The following is a 12,425-nucleotide window of genomic DNA, read 5'->3' as shown; positions in this document are numbered from 1 at the left end:
CCACTTAGAAATCGTTCTTGGTGGGTGTGTATTAGGAATTGTATCTCCAAGGCAGATTGCCCATCTCCCAGCTATGTTCCAGCATGGAACATAATTCTAAATTAAAGGTTTTCTAACATCTAACGGAGCTCTCGGCCCGTTGGTCTGAGCCTTGGAGCTGAGGGGCACAGAAATGCCTGGCCCTCAAAATACAAATTTTGTGAAGTAAATACATTTTGTTCCCAATAACTTGGCTTTCTCTTTGGTCACCTTTTCTGCCCCACTTAATGATTCTTTCCTCTGCCTAAAGTATCCGATCCTTCAGGTCTTACCTGGCCTACCACAACTTTCAGGAAACAATCTGATGACTAAAGATGTTAATAACAGATGCAGCCTAAATTATTTGTTTTTCTGGAATAATTAGAATTTTAGAGTAACAATTAAAGCAGTAGCATTCCGGGGGCGGGGGGGAAGATTAGGTTGTTTTTGTTTCTGTTTTCTAAACATGAGAACTTTATGACCCTGAAATCTAACCAAATAAACAAAAAGTGCTTTGCTACTCCTAACACACCAAGTTTACTTTTCTTTAAATTATTTTTTCAGTCTCCACAGGTTCAAACTTTACTAGCAGTAAAACTATAAATCCACCTGCACAATAAAAAAGAAAGTAAAAAGAAAATTTATAATTTTTGTAAAGGTAAAATTTAGTAAGGTAAAATTTATAATTTTGTGAGGTAGAATGTATATGGACATTTATCTCTACTGAAAAAAATATTAATAAATTTAAAATTTTTACCATATAATATTTAGGTGTGACACCAATATGTCCTTTATATACAAATATAACTAAGAGAATGAGATGCAAAACAGGTATGCTTTAATAGAAAGAGGGATAAAAAAATAGAATGGAGAATTGGGTTAAAGTGAGGAGACAGAGATATCCGTAAATTCTCATGGCTCGTTTACCTTTTGGACAAGTTGATCTCCTTTTATGAGTTCTTCCCCAATAAAATAATCCCTACCTCATTACCCAGAATGACCGTGCTCTTCGTGGTTTTTAGGAGTTTAGTTATGCATCAATGTAGGCAAGTTCATACTTAAAAAATAGATTAGTAATGGGTTGATACTTGCTTTACAAAGATATTTAGAACAATTTTCTAGAAAACAAAAAAAGTCACCTCCCTAGAGAATTTAACATTAATACTAGCTTGCGGATATTTTGGAAACCCACATTTTGTATACATTTATAGACACCTGAACACATAGTCAGAAAGAATCGTCCCTCTGGTTTGTATTTGGCTGTGTTTGTATTCAACAGTAAAACAAGAAAGGAAGAAAAGAAAGAAAAAAGGAAGGAAGAAAGGAAGGAAGGAAGGAAGGAAGGAAGGAAGGAAGGAAGGAAGGAAGGAAGGAAGGAAGGAAGGAAGGAAGGAAGGAAGGAAGGAAAGAAGGAGAAACAGGTTTTACATGGCATAATAAACAAAATATATAATTCTGTATCTGCCAATGAAGAAATCTATACATTTAATGGAAAAATAGGTGAAGCATGAAGAATTAGTTTTAATTCAAGGCTATTGCCCTGTCTTGGTGTCTTTAGAAATTATTTTGACTAATAATTTTTTTTCAATTTTTATCCCTGAATTTCTTACCAAGCTATTATTTCAGGCAGAGATCAAGAAAGCTTGCCTATTTTTTAACACATAAGCAGTATTTATTAGAATTTGTTGACACTTTTCCAAAATTATAATTGAGGTTACATAACTTTACATTCATTGGTAAATACAAATTCAGCCAGTGTTCAGGTGAGAAATATCTGATCACAATTGGAAGGGTAGCTATTTATTTAACAAATTCCAAAACATTGAACAATATGCTGACATTAGGGAAACAGCTCAGTTTACTCTGTGATGTTCTGCTCACACCAAACATGCATTTCTCTGGCTTCTCTCCCTAAGAAGGCTATGAGTCCCTCCTTTGAAAGACAATTGTGTGTAATCCCAGTACCTTCATGGTATTCTACACAGATTGGATTACTAGGGAAGATGAAGAAGTGAAAGATATATTTGGGAAGCATTAAACTAGTTAGAAATTGGATTTGAATTAAAAAAAATTAAATACCTACAGTATGGAGATGTCAATATTTTACTCATTCACCCAACAAATATTTATTGAGCACCAGTTGTGTGTTGTGACCTGCACTGGGGGTCACAACGGTGAGCGAAACAGCAATAGTCCCTGCCCTGTATAAGATCAGAACGAACAGGGAGATTCATTTAAAAGAGTGATTTCAATAAATGATAGTATTTTCTTTCCAACCATGTCCACCAATAAGTGACTCCTTAATGCCTATTCCATGAAATTCAGATCTACCCACAATCCTACTCCTCACCATATAATCCCTGCTTTAACCCAAGACATCTTTTCACTGCTTTGCTTGAATAGAATATACTTATATTGCCTCCTCTCCAGACTACTATCGTTGTTGCTATATGACTCTTATAATTCATTCCTTCCACTTGTAGTTCATATTTAGCCCATATTCACTACTTCTGCAATCCCCCCCCCCACCAACTTAATTCACTCCTTGTATAATAATTTGTGTTCATGTTTCCGTTCCCCAATAGATGTAAGAGCTTTTGGTGGCAGGTCCTCTTTTCATCCATTTTCACATTCCTTCTGTAGAGCCTAGCTAAGTACTCAAAGTCATATCATACATCAGAAAATATTTCTTGCTCTCCACTCACACCAACATTGTTATTTCTTTTTGCACCACAAGCATTTCTTCTGCCTTGAATATTCTTGATGACCAATCATCATGATCTATGTCATCCTCTTTCCTTCAATATACCAAGAAAAACTCTTTTAAACACTACCTTTTGTTATTAATAATGTCAAACATAGGAAACTGCTGATTGGTATCCCATCAGAACCATTTTAATTCTCCAGGATTTTTTTTTCCCCTCTGCAACTAAGATATGTAAGCATTCTAGTTTTGTAGCACATAGAACAATGGCACAATTGTTGTCCTCAAGGAGCTGACAATCTAGTGAAGAATAGAAGAAAATACAGGTACAGGTCCTGGGAATTCAGACCAGACCAACTTGGGGAGAGTAAGGGGCACCTGGAAAGGCCAGCCTTTTGGCCTCTGCACAGGTAACCACACATTAAAACCACACAGACACATCTTGCATGGCATTGAACTTGCTTTCCTTCCCCTGCAAAGCTGCTCACAGTCCTGTAATTAACCCAGAAGGAATCCCCTAGACTCCAAGTGTTTTATACCTAGTCTAATTTGGACAAAGCAGCAGCTCAAAATGCAGGATATATATACCTCTCAATCAGAAAGGAGCAGGAGATGTCCCTCAGGGAGCCTAAGGCATATAGCAAAAGAGAAAATGTAAACACAGTCACCTTGCTGTGCTGGGATTTCTGAAATGTAAATTTTGTTGGCATACTTCAAATCCAAGTTTGGTTTTCTTCTGTTGTCTGTGACACTCCTGCCCCACCTTCTTCCACAGCTACCTGCTGAGTCCTCAGGACGCTCAGACTCCTGTCAATAGTCATCTAAGCAAAATGTAATTAAGATAAACCTACTAGTATTCAGAAATATGGAAAATATACTGCCTTTCATGCATAGAGTTGATGTTCTAGTTCGTCTTCAGTAGGATGCTAGCTTTGAACCACTTTTCTGGGAAAAGAGATGGATTTTGCAAACCAATAATTGCTTTTCTATTCCTCTTATGACCAATTGTTTCCCTCTTACAAAATGATGTGCTGGGATCCAGGTATGTTTCTTGGGTCAACATATTTCCCTCAGTACTAATAATCAATCCATATAAGAGTTAACTTACTTTCAAAAGGTCATTTCTACTACCTTTCACACCAAATCAATAGAATTCTAATTACCCAGACAGCTATCCCTCATTGCTACCACTGTGTTATTTAACTAAATAGAAAATGCCTATTTCTCCAAAACATCTACTTATCAATTTGAAATAATCAGAAAGTATTAAATAATAACCAACTATGCTAAACATGATTTAACACTTAAAAATGGGAAAAAAATCACTAAAGAGAATCCTTGAGAATCTTCCATGCCATCATAAAGAATGTATTGTTATTGTACAACATTGCAGGTATGAATGACACTTTAACTTAATCTGTAAGTAGCATGATCATGTGTAAATGATCATATTATTCTATCATATTATTCTATCATATTATTCTTGTTCTAAAGCTACTGCCACACATTAATTTATCACTAATGCTTGGATTCCTGATAAATAGGAGTTCACAGTATCTCTCCATTCAATTTTATATCGCTTGGTTTTATCACTCATTAATATTCACAGACATATGAGAATACATTTTTTTGTATTAAAATATGAACAGGTATTACTTTTTGGTATATTTTTTATCTGGTATTAAGCAGAACAGTAAATCATTTGTCCTCAAAGAGTTTTAGATAACTGAACTAAGAGATTATGTTCACAATAAAAACCGAGACAATATGTAAATTAACTGAGAAACAATTGAAAATAGGCATCCAGAAATGGTAACTACTATAACAAGTACTTTCTCAGTGCTCCTATATTTTATAACTAATTAAATTTGACATTTGAACTTTGTGTCACATCTAGCGGACTTTTTAAGTTTTCTGCATTATAAGAAACATCATCTCCATTTTCATGGAAGGAAGCTTTGTATTTCAAACACGGCCATCAGCAGATAACATTTTGTGGGTAGATCCTGAAGTGTAAACAACTGGAGCCAACTATGAGATAAATTAATCAAGGCTTATAGTGTCAAGTGTCTTAAAAGGAAGGTAATATAAAATCTAGAAATTCACAAGGAAAATCTACAAAGCCAAGCTCAAGTTCTCTCTCAGTAGATTATAGAGTTGACCGTATATTGCCCTAACTAATTAATATTCCCTCCTCTTAACATCATCATTAAGGAATTTAGAAATTTCACGCTCAACCAAGGAATTTAAGGAATATTTTTTCATTTACCCTTTTTCGGGAAACTGTCCTCCAATATGAAATACAGCAGGTGAAAGCACCTGTCTGTAATCAGCTACACTGCCTCCTATTTCAAAATAAACAGATGCTATAAGAATTCCTTCTAGAAAACTACAAAAGACCACTAGGAATTCCCTGGATTTCTTTCCTGGATTGTGATTATTGCTGATCCACTGGGAGCTAGATGCTATAAAGCAGAAGGCAGGGTGTAAAACCCAATAATGTGGATACAAGTTGGATGTGTTACAGGACTAAATAGAAGAGAGTTAAACCACAATCTACATTATCAGCTAAAGTTAAAAGGGGGAGATTTAGATCAAAGGAAGTGAGGGAGGATACAGAGCTACTAGGGAGGAAAATATTGTTTGTAGAAACCCCAAACTGAAAAAGTTGCGTTTAGTCTGAAAACCCCTGATCAAGAACCGGATGCCAAACACGATAGCAAATTGACATAGACCTGTAATGTGGCATGATTCTGACCTAGATGAAGTCAGTCAGGCAGCCCCCGTTACTAATTGTTCATCTTCCACCCCTCTTGAAACTCTCCTTCTCCTGCCTTTTAATGGCCGTGTTTATCAGCTGCGCGGGAACTAGATCTTGATATTTCCTACAGATTCTGAGTGCTTCCTAAAGCCAGAGCCCTGAACAATGAGAAAAAATCAGGGTCGCCGGTCATACTTAATCTCTCTTCTTTCTCCCAGGACCACTGTACACTGGTATACTCTTCACAAAACCCATGTCAACTCTGATATGGAAAATCATTAACACATGTTACCTCAGAATACTATGAAAACACACTGAAGAATAGTAGAATATCAGGGCCCTTGGTTTCATCTAAAAGAAGGCGTCCAAAGCTATTCCAGTTTGTTCTAAAATGTAGTTGCTGAGGTGATTCCTACCGTAAGTCACAGTAAAGGTTTGAGTTTTTCCTTTTTTCTTTTTGTTCTTTCCTATTTTGTGTATCAGTCTCTCTCCTTCCCTTACTAGTCTTTTTCGCTAATAAGATAATATCATAGAATCCAAATTAAATATAAAAGCAAACAACGTACTGAGCATTCACCTTCTATACACAAGACAGTGAGGAATATAAACATAACTACAATTAATAATAGCCAGCACTCTTTGGGCACTTAATCTACATTATTTCATTTAAACCTGATGAAAACTCATTGAAGCAATGCTTCTATAGGGCCATTATTTTCAAGTTGAGAAGTTAAGATGAAGAAATATTAAGCAACTTGCCAAAGTTTAAACAGATATTTAACGGGTTTACAGTCTTGCTAGGAATTTTTTAAGTTACTGAAACAATAAAGGTTTAAACTATAGGTCAATACCAAAGGAGAAATCTCACGAGAAATTATATAAACTATTAGCAAATTAATTGTACACATGATTTGGTATTATATAATTGTATAAAATTTCAGTATTGGTAAACTATAAGCAATCTGTTTAATAGGGGCAGAGATTGGGTAAGGAATTCGAATAAAGTAAACCCAGGAAGGCAGTCTGGGAGCTGGCTTACAAGGTGTTTTTTTGCCACGCTAAGTAGTTTTGGATTTATTTCATATACAATGTGGTGTCCTTGAAAGTTTTTGAGCAGGGAGTGACACGTGCCATGATCAAAACACTTTTAGGACAATGAATCTGGCAGTGGTAAGCAGAACAGATGCTCAGAAGACAGGCTCATAACAGATGACACAATTGGAAGACGAGAGCAGAATGCTAGTCATAGTGATAAGAACTTGAACTAAGGTGGTGCCCCAGAAGGAGGAGAGCAGGCACGGCTGGGAAAGATGTACAAAAGAGAAAACGAGATTCGGGGAGTCATGACTAGGGGTCATGACAGAGGAGAAGACGATGAGGATGCCTTGAGATTTGACCCTGAGAGACTGAGAAAATCGGAAAAAGGAGTTGTTTGGGGAAAACTAGAAGAATTTAATCTCTTGACTTTGGTGAGATATGTAATGTCTGTCCCCTCCAAGAGAATAGACAGAGTATCAAGAGAACTGCTTCCACTCGAGGCTTAATGGAGGAAAATAATTGATGTACGTATCTGTTGTAATTTGTTGTATTTATCAAGCTTTATATGTCTTATAATTTGCTATTTTAAAAAATATGTTCTTTGCTTACTGTCTAGCCATATTGTGACATTTTATCTGGTATTTAGCACCACCTTCTAATACTATGGATTACTTTCTAAGAAGTAACTAGAATTAAGTTCATATATATATGAAATTAATCTATATATTTTGCTTCTTTCCAACCTTCTTTGAAATACAAATTTTCTTAGGTTTGAGAAGCTTCCCTGCTTAAGTTTGCCCCTTCAGCCATGAGACAGGCTATAATCTCCTTCTTTCTAGCATGTTCTTATGAGTATGCCCATCCAGAAGGAAAGACAGCTGGAAGGAAAGAGAGTAAATCTATTCAAATTACTAAGTAGAGTACACACATATACTTTGTTTTTAAAAGCTCTCAATAAAACTGTTCTATGGAATGACTGTTGTAAAATGAGTAGCTAATTACCCGAACACCATTTGTTTCCTGTAACAAAATGACAATATCTCAATATCTATGACTCACAAATATAGGGTTTTATAAAAAATGTGCAATTAACATGGAATATGATTAAGCCAACTTATCATTGCCTAGTTTTACAAAGGAGAACAAGTTGATGCCTTTTTTTTTTTAAGTTCTAAAAGGATTGATTCTGCTTCTTCAGCTTATCATGCAGGTAAATGATATTTATAAATCACTAGCCTCATGAGAAGCAAATCAGAGTCGAATAATTCTGTAGTGACAAATGGAGTCAATCCTATAGAGTCTACATTATGTAGATTTTATAGAATTTCAGAGTCCGAGAAGTACAAGGGGTTTTCATCAGCATCAAGCAAATAGTCTTCTTTTACAGCTAGGAAAACCAGCGCTTGGAAAATGACAGCCCAAGTTTACCCAGCCAAGTGGAGACTGAGCCAAGATTTGATTAATTTCATTATTTTCTGCCTGATAGCAAAAGCATTGGATTCTTGTTGGACTGTGTGCATTAATTTTTAATTTTTTATCTCATTGGCAATTTTACTAAATAGTTCTCATTGATTAACAAAAAAAGCAATTGTTTAGGTTTTCTCCACTATGTGCTCCTTAACAATGACTTGATTCAAAATATGTTGTTCTTCCTGCAGATTTTCTACAATCAGGCCAACAGTGTCGCTTCCTCAGAATCATGCCTCTGTGATCGAGCCTAGATCATCAGTTCTTCCAAGTTGTAAAACAGAAATAGTCATCCGTGTCAGATAGCTACTTTTTTTTTTTCATTCCCTTAGGTTTACTATGCCTGGAAAAGCTACTTCTAGAATATGTTATTTCAATTTATAAAATACACAAAGCAAATTATTTGCATACAAAACATTTTTGTCTATCAAGAAAATATATTGCATCCATTCTCAAGATCCAGAATGCTAAGAAACAAAGTATGATTTCACCCTGAACATAGGACTTGGGCCAATGGAGACTGGCTGTTGGGGATAAAGCCAGGCTGAAGGTGGAGGTGTAAAAGTCCTGCAGAGACAAGAAAATATTTGAGAGGGAAACCCGTATCCTCTGATTACTCTTTTTTAATACTTAAAAAACTCTGAGTACAATTTATAATGTTGAGTTTCTATCTTGCTAACCAGCATGTATTTCCGCATAATATTTTCTTAACTTCCTATGTAGGAAAAATAATATAAAACTCCCATATCAAGATTATAATAATTTCTATGTACTGAGGCTGAACTGTACAATATAACTAGGACGTGTAAGAGACAGGAAACACTTAGGCCTCCTGGATCACAACCATTTTCACAAGAGAAGGAGAAATGATTCAGTGTGTCTTCATTTCTACTTCTCCGGAGGACTTTTGATCTAGAGGTTGGAATACAACCTGTCCTCCTAAATTTGCCTTAAAAGACTACAAGTGGAGTTAACACTGCTGTGACATCCATTATCTCTACAAGGACTGCAGAACTGGGTTCTCTGTCTTCTACATGCTCCAAAGCTACAGACTGAGAGGGCTGTTAATATCCCACCTGCCTTTTTTAAGCTGGAAGGGAATTGGAGCCTAACCAGTCAAGCACAGACAACTCAAGATCCCAAAAGGATCTTTAACAGCAATGACAACAAACTTTAACTCCTTAAATTTGCAATTATTATTTGAGTGATATTAATTTAAATGTATGTTATCAAATAAGTTAACATTAGGTTTAAACCATAATAAGTTAGAAAGTGGCTTTCTATTTTTAAAAGTGTGTTCTATCAACAAATTTTGCCTGCATTTAAAATTTCTATAATTTCCAGCTGAAAGCAGAAATATCTTTTCTCAGGTGGGAAGGTGATACCCATGTTTCAAAAGTTCTGGAGAAAGTCTTTCTGCAGCAAAGACTATGGGATAGAACGAATGAATAACAGAAGCTGACAGTATTAAAACTGAAAGACAAAGTACAGGTGGCACAGCATCTCTGAGAACTCAGAAGGGCATGTGCCTTGCATTAGCTGAGATGGTCAACAGAAATGAAAGTGCCTGGAGCATTGGAAAAAGGTATTATGTCAGAAGTGTGCTGGTATTCAAAATAACAGATTTGCCCTAAATCAGTAGAGACATGAAGCGCATTCCTTTCTCAGTGACCCTTACACACACACACACACACACACACACACACACACACACACAAACACAGAGTATAATTTATCTTTGAAATGGGAATCACCACAGTTGTCATCTGTTTTCAATGATCCATGGGTTTTTAAGTGAGTGATTCTGTGTACCACACACTTCATTGCTTCATGTGTAAATATTAGAAACCATAGAAAGGTGTTAGATGGCCTAGGAAGGGAAATAGTTTACTTTAATAGTAAGCACATGGAAAGTGAATCCTCTAGGTTTATCTAATACGTTTACCTCATATTTCATCTGGGCATGGATTTATCTAAGCACAAGGTAATGCCAATTTCTGGAAGATTCCAAATCTGTGTGATGGAAGTCTAACAGCAAATAAACCAAATGCTAGGAATAAATCCATACCTGCTTATCCACCTTCAAATCCCAGTCTATAATTCTGTTGAAATTACTTTCTCAGTAGAATCCCACTGTGGTTTAAAAAGGCAACTTTGTATATGAGAGTTTCAAATATTCTTTCAAATAATATTAAGTCAGTTCAGTCATTAGTTTGAAAAATAATCATTTAGTGGATTCAGTAAAATTACTTTTGTATCATTGCTATAGTGTTTCATATACAGATATTGTAACACTCCTTATACAAGATGTCAACACAGAAGAAACACACAATGTTTTCCACACCCTACTAATAAATGTAAACTCAAATCACTCTTCTGGCCCAGGAATTGCTTGTAGTTATTTCTCATATTGTGACATTGTTGTTATTATAGTAATGTGTGGAATTTTGAAACAGCTGATGTCCTGATTTTGTTGTATGGCCCATCTCAGTGCTCTGGATCTCTGCCATTTGGTAAAATAGATGTTTTAGTTTTAAAAGAGCAGGATGGTGATTTACTTTACAGTATTCACAGATTATAGTTTAAATTCTATTGACCTGTATTCTATTGCTTTTTGGGGACTTTTAAATCATAAGAAAGAAGGGCCAACAATAAAAAAGTCAATGTCCAAGAACATTGGTATTAACTCTTTGTATTAGTGAAACACACACAAAAAAATCTATGAAATATTTTGATACATACAAAAATGTAGCAAACTTTCTCATTCTCTTGTTTCTCCCTTCCTGTAAAACTCATTTAATTTCAGTACATGTATGTTTAGTGTATCGCCAATTTTATCCACTTTTATGATAATAATGTATTGAAGTGTAAAAGATAGCAAGATTATTTTTAAAGTACTACATTTATTATTAATTCAAAAATGAGACAAATTTTTCTTCTTAGCCTTTTAAAGAAATGCAGAGTATTTCTAAAAATTCATTATTATGTGTTACCCACCCACCTCTTTCCTTTTTTCTCTTTAAAACCCTAATAAGGAAAACTGATTTTAAGCTTTGTCATCTAGCCTAGGTCCTAAAGACAGCCAACATTACTATCGTTCCCATATCTGTCTTTCTCTTTATGATACAAGTATATTGATGATGTAATTGCAGAACTTAGGGTTCACTCAAGCCGTTGGAGCAACGGGATTTTTTTTTTTTTTGACTGCCTCCTTAGGCACCATAGAACAATTGTAAAAGAACGAAGTACACAATTGAAGCAATTCATCTCTTGAAAGCAAATCTGCAGGATCTTCATCTTAAGGGACTGATGAAGAGAGGGAAATGCAGAAGCATTGGGGAAGCTCAGTTCGCTCCAGACAGGAGGCTGAGCTGGAAAAACACTTGGGCGACACAATGATAGTGTCTGACATCTTAGCTTTAACCCCTTCCTGGAAGCCCTCAACTTTTCTTTTTTGTTTGCCTCTCATGCCGCCCGCCCCCCAAATCCCAAGCGGTTGGGAATTTCCTGACCCTTCTCTCCCAGCTCTGTTCGTCCACAAACAGACATTCCCCTGAAAGTTGAGCGGAAACGAAGCAGTCGTTCATGGCTCTGCGTTCCGCACGGACTGAGAAGTCCGCGAGTCTTGGCAGAACCAACCATGTTAGGAACACAGGAGAACCGAGCGTTTACAAACGCATTAACTACACTCGGAGAACCCCAGGGTCATGGTTCCAAGTGCAAGCACAAAGAATCAACAAGAAAAGACAGATACAAAAATTGCATGCAGATGAGGCAGTTCATACCAGTAAAAGAGAACATACCTGAGGGATTCTCCTTTAAAAAAAAAAAAATGCACACACCAGCGGGGCTGTTCCTCCCCTCCTTCGGGGGTGTATGTGTATTCCTTTCAGGAATACCACTCGCGATCGTGTTTCTAGTCTCGTTTCCTTTCTGCAGCCCCAAAGAGTTGGAGCAGGAGAGGAGCTGCGTCCCAGCGATCAGACTCAAGTGCAACGAGGCATGCGTTTCATCTACACGGTGTCTGTTCTTGTCAGTTGTCTCGTGCTCCCTGGGCAGCCTGCAAAGCAATGTGACAACTTAGCGGCTGGCACGAAACTGCCTTTCCCTCGCCTCACTGCCAAATGCCTCCGGCGGCTCGTTTCTCATCCCTATCTCTACGAAAGCAAAATGGACTGCCTTCCGTGCGTGGACCAGCGCCAAGGCTCATCACCGACTGAGGGTGAAGGGCAGCGCCGCCGAGTGCGTGCGGAGAACTTGCGATCGCGCGGCGCGGCTTTGGGGAATGCAGCACTGACGCGGCGACCGCCGGCCTCCGCTGCCCAGGGCACCTGGGCTCCCGCGGCTGCGACCGCGACTGCTGCACAGAGCGGCTCCTCCAGGCTCAGCCACAGCCCTCGCTCACAGGAGACGCACTGTGCTCGCTGCCAGGTGTGG

The 12,425-nt window shown here is 37.2% G+C and overlaps 1 protein-coding gene across 1 annotated transcript in view; it reads right to left on the bottom strand.

Moving 5' to 3' along the window:
* Positions 1-12,147, bottom strand: part of UNC13C (unc-13 homolog C) — a 497,972-nt gene extending 485,825 nt beyond the window's left edge. Inside the window, exon 1 of the mRNA XM_081047963.1 lies at positions 11,792-12,147. The gene's annotated coding sequence lies outside the window, so the exon portion shown is untranslated. The remainder of the gene's footprint in view (positions 1-11,791) is intronic.
* Positions 12,148-12,425: the final 278 nt, after the last annotated feature.

Source organism: Rhinolophus hipposideros (assembly GCF_964194185.1).
Source record: "Rhinolophus hipposideros genome assembly, chromosome: 5".
Lineage (NCBI taxonomy): Eukaryota > Metazoa > Chordata > Mammalia > Chiroptera > Rhinolophidae > Rhinolophus > Rhinolophus hipposideros.
The sequence above is the reverse complement of the archived record's forward strand: the minus strand, read 5'-3'. Positions and strand labels throughout refer to the sequence as shown.